This window comes from Dermochelys coriacea, chromosome 2, assembly GCF_009764565.3.
Source record: "Dermochelys coriacea isolate rDerCor1 chromosome 2, rDerCor1.pri.v4, whole genome shotgun sequence".
Taxonomy (NCBI): domain Eukaryota; kingdom Metazoa; phylum Chordata; order Testudines; family Dermochelyidae; genus Dermochelys; species Dermochelys coriacea.
This window is the reverse complement of record NC_050069.1, coordinates 166725279-166737916: the sequence shown is the minus strand read 5'-3', so window position 1 is coordinate 166737916 and position 12638 is coordinate 166725279. Positions and strand designations below refer to the sequence as shown.

General features: G+C 40.5%; 1 protein-coding gene and 1 pseudogene across 1 annotated transcript in view; one reads left to right on the top strand and one right to left on the bottom strand.

The window, feature by feature from the left end:
* Window positions 1-12638, bottom strand: part of COBL (cordon-bleu WH2 repeat protein) — a 329136-nt gene that overhangs the window by 273912 nt on the left and 42586 nt on the right. The window lies entirely within an intron of this gene.
* LOC119852371 lies at window positions 1912-2019 on the top strand (annotated as a pseudogene).

Below are 12638 nucleotides of genomic sequence, written 5' to 3'. Positions count from 1 at the left end.
TTGATCTTAAAGAAAAGACAGTCGTTGATTTACATTGCCAAAAAAAGTTTCTGCAGCCCACCTAATTTGCTAATGGGTCAAACTGCTAGACATGAAATGTATTAGAATGAATGTACAGCCTAGAAGAATCCAGTTGGCTCCACAGGGTTATCTTAACAGTTTAACAGGTGTAAATCTTTTTAAAATATGGTTTAGAAGAGGGTGGGCTTCTTTAATTCTTGCAGCGCTACCACTTCATGCTCTGATACTGTCAAATTTTACACAGTAAGGGCTGGTCTACACTACCTCTTAAGTCGATTGAACATACATCTCTCCGGGGTTTGAAAAAGACACCCCACCCCGAGCGATGCAAGTTAGTGACCTAAGTGCTGTCCCCACTGGCGCTATGTTGGCTGGAGCTGCTCTGCCACCAACATAGCTTCCGCCTCTCACAGAGGTGAAGTAATTATGCCCATGGGAGAGTGCTCTTGTTGGCATATAGAGTCTTCACCAGACGCGCTGAAACTGCGCTGATGTAATGATCCTAGTATAGACCTACCCATAGCAACACTGGGCCTTGTTAATATGTGCAGGGGATACCTCCAAGGGACATACAATGAACCCTGTCTTCAGTGGCTACAGAAATATCAATTGCTTAGTGTAGGTGGCTTTCCAATAAATGTAGAACAGAATTGTTCTGGGTACATCTTTTAGGCCAGAGAATAGCTAATAAGAGAGGTCTTTTGAGAGGTGTTACAGGAAGCGGTGTTGGAGTTGACATTCTTCTCTGAAAGAGAGCCAAGTCTTAGATTGTATAAAACCTTTACTTTTGAGTTCGAATAGACCTAGGAAAACAGAGCTGTGGTCCTGAATGAGACTCTTCTGGATTCTACTAGAACGTATTTAATAATGATTGTCAGTTCTTTGAGGCAGGGACCATCGGTGTGTGCTTGTGTAGTGCCTAGCACTGGGGCTGGGACTCTAGGAATGAAGGTAGTAAAATAATAAAAGTAATACTATTCCCTGTCATGGTGTTAAGTGGACCTACATTTTTGTGTTATCTTTCAGATAAACTGTAAAACTTGTCCTGACCCCTTCTTGTAATTAAAGCACCCATGACACTGGAGTGGAGAAGTCAACCTTGGTGTCATAGCAAAATTCCAGTGCATGTAATTATTACACTCCACCTAATTAAATTCCCCGAACAGTTTCAGATTCTTTGGTTACTGTTTTAATACACTGCATAGTGTTGCTCTGCATTATAATACAGTTGCCAGGTTCCACAGCAGAGGCTACTGTATTTCAGTAGTGGGTGAAGTAATTGCTGTATATGGCTGTATTTGTAAAGCACTTTGGTAAGAAAAGTACCATGTAAACAAAACATTTCCAACTATAAACCATAATCCACTTTACTAATAATTCTATGAAACTGAGTCCATATTTTATGCAAAATTGTACAATATGGATATGTTTTCATTGCTTGAAAAGCATTATTTGTTTAGCTGTAATATTCCCTTACAACTTGGCATTTATAATTTATTTATTATAAAACAGCATCTCTTATGCAACTGTCAAAAAAGTGAGAGCTGCTTGGATTATTTATGGCTTAGTCTGTACAAATAAATATAAAACAAACAAAGTGACAAAGAGGAATTTGAATCTTCCCTAGGCAGTTACTCCTTATTAGAATCTCTTCAGTGTGGTATTTTACTCTTTGTAACATATTTAATTGCTGGATTCCATTCTAGTTTTTCCAAATAAAGGACCCATTTACTCAGCCCTTACTCGTGTTTAGTACAGTACCTTACTATGTAAGTAGGCACACTGAAGTCAATGGGGCAGATTTCAATACCTTTACTCCTACTGGCTTCAAAGGGATTACTTGCATGGTAAGATGTTACTTATTGTCAATACATGTATCAAAATCTCAGTCAGACTAGATATCATAATCACTAAGGTAGTTTTTCCAGGGTAAGGCTCATCCATTGCACTCTGGGGGTGCTGACCCCTGTGATTTCTCCAAATGGGGAAACTCAACTGTATGAAAGAAACTGGCAGAATCAGGCCCAAAGTAATGATAAAAGGGCTTGATTGGGTGATCCTACTCGCATTGAATAGCACCTTACTGCACGAGTAGTCCTACTGACATCCAGGGCAAAGGCACCAACACCCACTGGCGGCCCCGCCGATCAACTCCTTCTCCTCCCCCGCAGTGCCTGCTGCCCGCTGGAGATCAGCTGTTAGCAGCATGCAGGAGGTCCTGCGGGGGGGGGGGAGGGGAGTAGATGCAGGGGGCAAGAAGTGGAGGAGCAAGGGTGGAGTGGGGGAAGCAGCTGAACAGAGTGGGAAGAGGGGGGCAGTGCAGGCGTGGGAAGAGGCAGAATGGGGGTGGGGCCTTGAGGGAAGGGGTGGAGTGGGAGCAGGGCCGGGGTTTCAAGCACCCCTGGGGAAATCAGAAAGTCAGTGTCTCTGATCCAGGGAACTACTCACAGAGCAATATAGAGAGTTTGTTTGCCTCTTCAGGAAAGAACACTGATATGAAGTCTTAGGCAGTCACAATTTAAACTAGAAATTAGTTTGAACCAAATCTCCAAACCCTTTGAACTTAGAGGGAGATGGGAGAGTTGGAATCCATGTTTAGATCTGGCTTTCAGTCAGCCTCTCTCTTTAGGATGGGCTGAACAAACACCCGTGATGAAGGCTGAGGCTCAAGCCCATCCCTAATACAGACATGTGTCACTGTAAAATACATTCAGGCTTTACTGTTTTTATGCCACACAATCCTTTGTCTCCAAAACAAGTTAGTTATAAGCCATAGAAAGTATTTTCTTCATTCCCTTTGGTTTCATCATTCAAGGTTTGAAAACCAGGAGCAGGACTGGAAGATGGTGTACATTATAATATTAGCCCTCTGACTCCAGCATGAACACATGGTTAGGGCCCCCATCACCACAATTTCTGAGCACCTCACAAGAATTATGAACTTGTCCTCACATCACCTCTGAAGTCGGGAAGCATTATTGTCTCCATTGTACAGATGAATACTCTGAGAGAGGCAGAGGAAGGCCTTGTCTATACTGTGGATTTTTTTGCACTGGTATCACTCCTAGAATAAGTCACACTAGTGCAAGCCCCATTATATATTGGGATAGCATGTCTGTATTAGGGGTTTGCACAATATAACTAGTGTTGCAAATTTCCGTAATGTAGAAAAACCTCATGTGATTTGCCCAAGGTTTCACAGGAAGTCTGTGGCAGAACCAGGAATGAATTCAGATCTCCTGAGTCCCAGATCAGATTCTTAACCTTCGTACGTCCCTTCCTCCCTCTCTTGGCATAATGGCCACACATTGCATTTCACTACACAAAAGGTCATTTAAATTTCCATTTGCTGTGCTTTTACTTTCTCCCCTTGTGGCAAGACTTTTGAAAACCGTATGATCAATTTTTAAACCTCATTAAAATACATATAGCAAGGAACAGCACCCATCCGTGCTATTGTTAGGTTGCAATTTCCAGTAATAAACCACGTTTGCAAGTTATAAATTCTTGAAAACCACTATCCAGTAGCTGGAGACTTCAAAGAAGAAAGGGCTTGATAACACAGCACAGTGAAAATCAAACAACAGGGCAAAACACATCTGGACAGGTATTGCATTGACCTTGGGGTAACAACAGTTTTTGTTCAGGGTGTTATCATCTTGGCCTCAGACTAAACCATGGAAATAACCTCTTGAACTTAAAGCCCTTTTGGCTAGAGAGCTCATCTGATAAAAGTTTAATTGTCTGCATGTCAGTGTTTTGGGTCTTTGACACTTCTGCACTGTCGGTGTTTAACGTTACACATATCCGAGGGAAGGTCTATTAAACATTACTGAGAACTCTAAAGAGTAGGTTCTGGTTAACCAAAGATATATAAGAGAACCTGCTTAGATTTTACTTCTTTTGCGGGCTGACCCTTGCTGTCTGTTTATACCTAACATACCTCGGCTTTTCTTTGGCCAATCATGTTTTGCAACATGGACTGGATAACTGCAGCAGATGGATCTTAACTTATGGAGGCAATACATTGTTCTGCAGAATGTAACACAGCGTAAGCCACGAAGACATTTGCTAATGCTTACGGGACAATCACTTAAGACACCACCATCCCTCAGTGTATTTAGGATGGGAGCTATCTCAGATACCACTGTGCAGTAACTGCTGGCAAAATGACTTTTTGCTAGGAACCACTCTACAGAATAACTAAAGAAATCTGAGTTGGAAAAGGTAAAGACAACTACACACTTGTTTGTGTCACGCTGTCACTAAGACAAATCTGGAGGCAATACTGCTGTATTGATATGTTATTCAGTTCAGATCTCATGTTGCTGTAAGTTTCCCTGTGTCTCTCACACAGGCTACCTTTGTTAGGATTTACCAATTCTTCCTTTCCCAAGTCTCTCTAACTTAGGTTGAGTTAGTGTTCCCTTATGGCAACAATCTCCCATCAGTACAGATTACATAAGGTGTCCTTAAAATGTGCAAACAAAGATGTTTTGTGATTTGCTGCACAAATATTTCAGACAAGGCTTCACTTTGTTCTTCCTTGTATAAAAATATTTGTGCCCAAATGCATACACACAGTGACAGGCCACGAAGAAGAGAACAAATAGGCAGCGTTGTTCATCGCCAATCATGTGGGCCAGTATTTTATGTGAATATTTTCCCAGACCTTTGCTTCACTTGTCAAATCAGCTGCATATGTTTCCTCCTATGCTATTTCTGTTGGGAACCAAAGTTTGATCAACTATTGGTGCTGGATCAGATGCTAGGAAACACAGGGGCTATGACAGACACTGCTACATTTCCACCAAGAGGAAGAGAAGGGAGGTACTGTTAAATTTTGAATGACCAGATGGAAAAGAGAAACATTTTGATGATCATTATTAGCTGCTGCCATGGACTGTCAAATTCAGTGAGACTATAACTGTTTCCCAGTGTGGGACACTTGCCTTCATACCTAGAGAGAAAAGGCAATTTGCTCAGAATGGTTTGGTGACTCAAATGTTAATCAATAGAACTCCTCACTCTTTCTCGTTTATTTTCTGTCATCTCCTAAGCTGCATGTTGTGGGGCAAGGAAGGGAAACAGAACATAGAATGCAGCTGCATGCTATACCACACAGGCTGCCAGCCAGCTCACAAAAGCCTTTTTGTCTACAAGAGCTGTCTGAAGATGTCAGATGCTCATGTCCCAATAGACTACTGTAATAATGCAGCTTGCACTCCGGAATGATAGCATGGGTTATAAACAAGCCAGCAGAAACTTCCTAACAAAGATGGGGTAAACGTCACATTCTTGGGCCAGATCCCCAGCTGATGTAAATAGGTGTAGCTTTATTGATGTCCATAAAGCTTTGTTGATTTACACCAGATGAAGATATGGCCTATTCATGGTGATTCATTCATTATTGATTTTCATACAGAAAGAAACAAAAAGTACAGAAAGGCAAATAACTTACAGCTTGTATGTTTCCAATTCCATAGGCTTCAGGGGATCTCTAACAAAACTATGCAATTACACAATTTTAGAACTTGTCAAAGCTGCAAGCCCGGACAATACAAACTCATTCAATATTACAGAGCCATAAAACGTTAGAGTGGGGGTAACAACAATAAAATAGGAGAAGATATATGAACACAGAGTGGAGGGAAGGACTTTCTTTAATTGTATGGAATGTATGTCTGTGTGTGATGTTCACTGTGACTTTGATGTTAGTTTGTGTGTTTAAGGAGTTGCTTATTGTCAAGGTTCCTTCCCCACTCTGAACTCTAGGGTACAGATGTGGGGACCCGCATGAAAGACCCCCTCAGCTTATTCTTACCAGCTTAGGTTAAAAACTTCCTCAAGGTACAAACTTTGCCTTGTCCTTGAACCCTATGCTGCCACCACCAAGCATGTTAAACAAAGAACAGGGAAAGAGCCCACTTGTCTTCCCCCCAAAATATCCCCCCAAGCCCTACACCCCCTTTTCTGGGGAAGGCTTGATAAAAATCCTCACTGATTTGCACAGGTGAACACAGACCCAAACCCTTGGATCTTAAGAACAATGAAAAAGTAATCAGATTCTTAAAAGAAGAATTTTAATTAAAGAAAAAGTAAAAGAATCACCTCTGTAAAATCAGGATGGTAAATAGCTTACAGGATAATCAGATTCAAAACATAGAGAATCCCTTTAGGCAAAACCTTAAGTTACAAAAAGACACAAAAACAGGAATATACATTCCATTCAGCATAACCTATTTTACCAGCCATTAAACAAAAGAAAATCTAACGCATTTCTAGCTAGATTGCTTACTAACTTTTTACAGGAGTTCTGAAGAGCATTCCTGACCTTGTCCTGGAAAAAGCATCACACAGACAGACAGACCCTTTGTTCTCCCCTCTCCCACCACCAGCTTTGAAAGTATCTTGTCTCCTCATTGGTCATTTTGGTCAGGTGCCAGCGAGGTTATCTTAGCTTCTTAACCTTTTACAGGTGAAGGGGTTTTGCCTCTGGCCAGGAGGGATTTTATAGCACTATATACAGAAAGGTGGTTACCCTACCGTTTATGTTTATGACACTTATGAATCACTGGAAAAACATTTGAAAATGTTCTATTTCGATACATTATCTGATTTCCTGTTAGTTCTTTTGTATGACCAGCCATAGTGGGTTAGATCCTCCTCCCTCCTCCCCCATGGCACAAAGGAGCTTGAATGCTGCTGTAACAAGCTATCAGTGAGTCCCCTTTCATGTAAGGGGAATCCCCATGTGGCAAAGAGTTAGTGCAATGCCTCTTCTCCATCTTTCTCCTGGCCCCCGGAATAGGGCATGTATCAAGAACTTGGCTGGGGAAAGGGAATGTGGCTGAAGCCCTGCTACACTCTGGCAGTCCCCACCTGCTGTGATGGCTTCTTGTTGCAGCCAGATGTAACTCTGAGCAGCCCTGAGGCTACTGTAAGTTGTGCTGAGACCCAAACTGACCGTTGGTCAGCCAAGAGGATTGGAAGGTTATATAAAATTGCTATCATGCCACGTTTCTCTCCCTGCCCCTAGCCACAGGCGCTCCGGACACAGCACTGGGGTGGACGGGGATTGCCGTGGTGTGTGGTTTTATTTTGTTTTTTTGTTTTAAGAGAGCTCATGTGTTCTTTCTACTTAGTTCTCACTTGACATCATCATCATGTTATCTTTGTGACAGCATAATCATATCTACTGCAGGCAATAGTGATGGCTCCAAAAAGGCTTGATGATGTCACATGAGAATTAGGCAGAAGGAATAGATTATTTGTAAGACAGACACCATTTTCACCTGCAAATGTTCTCAATAATAAAGAACAAAGGAAGAAAATTATACAAAATATGATATATAGAAGAAGTATGATTTCCCAAGATAATATTCTTCAAAGTCTTCTATGAGCTATGAGTGGGCATTATGTTCTGATCTTGGAGTTCTAGCACAACAAAACTCCCACTGATGTAAGATTGGGTCATTAGGTATTAATGAATGCATTGCTGTACAACATGCAAGGAATTAGAACAGCAAAGGCTATGGCTCTCCTGCAGCTGCTCTACCTTTGGGATGAAACTTGTGCTTTTTATATATGGGACTTCCTCAATATTTTTTAGGTCAAACTTAATTGCAGTGCTGTAAAAGTACAGCATTTCAGCTACAAATGAAATCCTTAAAGCAATTTCATATTAAAATAAGCAGCATTAAAGCAGAGCACCTTCTACTGCGGAGCATTCTATAAAGATACTACTGCTGAATATTCCGTAAAGATTTTGTGTGATGCATGAGTATACTAAGCAAGAAGAATGAATATTTCAAACAAATATGGTGACTTTTAAGTGCAAGAGAAAGCAAAACACTGCAGGAGGCAATGGAAAAAGGAATAACTTAAAAGGTCTATGTTAAAATTCCATGTCCTCAGTCTTTTGCAAGATCATTAGCATAGATGAAGTTTCAAACCAAAACTTGGATCTTGGACAGAAGCTGCTTACCTCTCCCATGGATCCAAAGAATCACTTTTCAGTAAGAAGCCAGGGGAAGCAAACACACCTGACCCTTATCTAATATATACAAATGTTATATTTCAAAGGCAGAAGTCTAATCTTATCTTCATGTGCAAATTCCAGGAACAATTACCAGTTTAGCTAGCTGCTGTAATATCAGCCTAGGAAGATTTAAAGAGCTATTGACACCTGATGAAAGATATTCTATGGTGAAAAAATCTGTGGTTTTATAGAAAATGCTTTCTGAATTTCTCTAATTCCTAAGTACTGTTTTACAGACAAATGCATAGCAACAGGACCTTTGTTTAAGTTTTCATCTTATTTAATTTGCTCCTCTTCTTAATAAAGAGTAATAAGCACTCTTCAAAAGGTTGTATAAACAGTTAGTATTATTAATACCTAGCTCTTATATAGCACTTTTCACTGGTAGAACTCAAAGTGCTTTACAAAGGTCAGTATCAGTAACAAATTGAGCCTTACGAAATGCCTGTGGGATATAGTAGGTAGGTAATATTATGCCCATTTTATAGTCAGGGAAAAAGAGACAGAGAAATTAAGTGATCAAGTATCAAAATCAGACACAGGATTAAAGCTCAGGAGTTCCTGGCTCTTTCTGCCTTTCATAAGTGATATCAGAGTCATGCAGTTATGACATTTCATTTGATTGCTGTGATATGAAGTCATGAAGGTTGTGACTTTGGCTGGTTCAACTTTCTGTATGTAAAAGAGACAGAAAGGTTACCACCTCTACAGCATGTTCCATCCAAGATCTCAGGACTCTATCCTGCAGAGTGATGCACAGTCCTAGGTGGTGTTTTGAAACCTCAGCTTCAACTAACATGAATGGGAGATAAGGGCTTGTTGCACTGCTCAGGAGGCTCCGAGCACCTTGAGCCTCAGAGAGCATCACAAACAGGAATGAAATCTGCCCATGCTTGTGAGGTGGGGAGAGCCTGCGTTACTTCCATTTGTAAATGGAGAAATGGAGTCACAGAGAGTTTGAGAACAAAATGCTTCAATGATGTCTGAAGTAGGTACCTATATTCATATTTAGGCAGCAGTGGCCTGAAGTTCAGCTGCGGTGAACACCAGCAACTTTCATTATAATTAATGGATTTATATCAGGGAATTAATTTAATCGACTGTCTAAAGTCATTGGGAGATTAACAAGCTACTTAAAAGATGATCCAAAAAGGTTTGAACCTGTCAGGATCTCATTTCAGGGTTCTATGTTTTTCCTTTAAGGGCTGAAGAGGTCACAGGTGCCTGAAACTGAGCAAGAATCTGCCTTCTTTTCGGTGTTAATTGTGATGCCATTGACTCATCAGCTGTTAGAGGAGAAATAGAATGCAGAACTCAGGTACTGGAGGGCATAAGAAAAAAGGATGTTTATTATTTTCTGTCAAAACATATTTATCTATACAGTTTAACCCTTATGAGATGCTGTACACCTTTCATTTTCAATGAAGATAATGGAAATTGAGGGGGCTCAGCATTTTATGGGAATGAGCTCTAGCAACATTACCAGTTTATTGATTCAGCATGGAATTTTCAAAAGCATGCTGTATAGGGCTACCTTTGTTCCACGGAATTCAGCTGTAAAATTCCCATTGACTTCAATGGGAACAGGGAAGCCAACACGAAATGCTCTTGAAGAAAAAAAAACAGTTCAAGTTGGGTTAATTTAAAAACAAAAGCTGTTTTGTTCATCTCTAAATAACCATGACTAAAAGAAAGTGAATCACGAGACCTCCAAGCCTCAGATCATCTTAGGAAACATCACTTGAGAAGGAGATTCTTTTATTGTTAGCAAATAGTTACTGCGTGTACAGCTAAAACTCTTGTCTCCTCAGTGCACTGTTATATAATTTGGTGCTACAACCTCAAATAAAGCAGCTAGCCAGTTGTGTTTGAGCAAGACATCTCAATGATAGCTTTGATCACTGGAAATGGAGGCTATTGTTTTTCTTTATGTTTCAACATCACAGCACAGTGGAGAAAGAAGGCAAATCTAGGATAACAGCATATAATATTGGTGGGGAGGATATTTAATATGAAGGATCTTATTTAAGAATTAAATATTCTAATATAGAATTTCACCACAGCCTTTGTGATGTGTAAAGTTTACAGACAACTTTTCTTATTCCATCTTTATTTGCAGACTGTTCTGTTATGCACTGCCAGAGTACAATTAAAAGAGTGAATTATTAACTAAGCTTACACTTTGTGCATAGTGTCACTGTAGCATCAGTTACCTTCACATTGGGTTTGCACCTTAATTAAGAAAGAGAAGTGAAACTGGCTCTCTGTGTTGCTGAAACACTGTCTCACAATAGCAAAGAATCAGTGATAGAGGACAGGTTTAGAAAGACATCCAAAGATGCCATAACTTTTGTGTTTTGTGCAATGGCTACAGAGTATATAAAAATTGGCTTCTTTTCCCCCTAGGTTTTACCATAGTCAATTTCAAAAAGAGCAAACAATTGCTTTGATGAGATGCAAATTTATGCAGACAGCAGGAAAATCCTCACTGATGCAACAGGTTTCAGAGTAGCAGCCGTGTTAGTCTGTATCCGCAAAAAGAAAAGGAGGATTTGTGGCACCTTAGAGATGAACAAATTTATTTGAGCACAAGCTTTTGTGAGCTACAGCTCACTTCATCACATGCATTCAGTGGAAAATACAATGGGGAGATTTATATACATAGAGAACATGAAACAATGGATGTTACCATACACACTGTAACAAGAGGGATCAGGTAAGGACAAAGTCCGTTCCCCGCCCCCCCCCCCGCTCTCCTGCTGGTAATAGCTCACCTTACCTCATCACTCGTTACAGTGTGTATGGTAACACCCATTGTTTCATGTTCTCTGTGTATATAAATCTCCCCATTGTATTTTCCACTGAATGCATGTGATGAAATGAGCTGTAGCTCACGAAAGCTTATGCTCAAATAAATCTGTTCGTCTCTAATGTGTCACAAGTCCTCCTTTTATTTTTACTGATGCAACAGTAATTTTTGTGAGGCAGGAGCACACTTTATCCTTCCCCAGCCACACATAGTTTGTCTGCCATCTTCATGTAGCTTTTCCATAATAAGGGGACCCTCTTGGGAATAGGTCACAAGGCACAGATAGAAAAGGTCCAGAGCATTGACCTCATAGTGTACATGCAGGACAGATTTCAACTCTTTTCCCACCAACCTGTGGAAAGGACACAGTTCTGGATCTCCAGCAGGAGACTATCACCTATATACTCCCTTTTTGAATACTGGGCTGTGAAAGGATGCTCCAACTCAAGGCAAATATATAATCTTGGACAAGGCTAGAGGGCTCTAATTGCAGGTTCATTCTGGAATCCTTCACCCCTCTACTTCCTTATTGCTTCAATAAGCTCTCCTAGATTTCCCTTTCTGTGTCAACTTCCTCTCAGGAGACAGCTGGGACTCTGGGCACACATATATCTAGTTGTAACCACATATAATAAGAATGCAAGATACACATCCGGTGTTTTACTATTAAACCATAAGAATATGCCCCAAAGTTGTGTTTGGGTTACTATTATCGAGAAGATGTGAAGTGAGAAATATACAAATCATAGCACATTCAGGAATCTGAACCTGACCAAAAGAATTCCTTCTGCCTCAAAAATAAGACTCGTAGAGGCCTTGATAAAAGTAGAATCTGCAATAATTAAAAGAGAAGAGTAATTGATCAAGGTAATCTAAAAATGTCCTCTGCTGTAATGCTTTAGTTTTGGGGTGCCCAACCTGAGACACTTTAAAAGGGGAATGTTCACAGGACATGTGATAAGTACTTTGTGGTAACTGGGCCTCTCTAAGATGTCTTGAGTTGGGCCCCCCAGAATTAAGACACCACAAAGTCCTTTCAGAGTTCTGCAGCCAACGTCAGACTCATTCCATAGATGGAAGTTAATCATATCTGCATAATAAACTATTTCATATGATACTTATCTCAAAGGAGCTCCTGAGAAAATCCTTTGAACAGATTATCTATCATTCAGGCTTTCCCCACCAGTTGATGGAATTAATGTTTTATTATTTTTAATAAGACACAGTTCATTCAAACGTTATAAATGCATGAGATGAATATACAGACTGACAAATGACAGAAACTTAGAGGGCATAGGAATTAAAAAGCCTTTCAATTCTAGGTTGCTGGTTTGAAATAAGCTTGGGTCAGCAGTGACTGGACAGTTTCACCATCAAACTCTCAGATCAGTTCCCAGTGGACAATTTCCCACCACCACATCACTAAGAATGGGTTACCCATATCACCTGTTTGTGCACAGCGTGGAGAGCAAGAGTTGTGAGGCCAGTGCTTTCTCACATCCCCAAACAGGTGATCAAGGGTGAGAAGTGGGAAGATTTGGGGTGAAGGGGGAAGCAGGGACTGAATGGTGACTCATTCACAATTTGGTCTCTGATATGCTTCTGGGGCAGAACAACTATGCACTGTCCCTTATGCAGGGCTCATGGCAACTCAGGATCTAGCATTACAGATTTTCTACTGGGTTAGGTCTGTTCTTAATACGGCTCTGCTTTTCTTCCGCAAAACACACACAGCAATATGATACAACAGTCTCCAAAATAGTAACT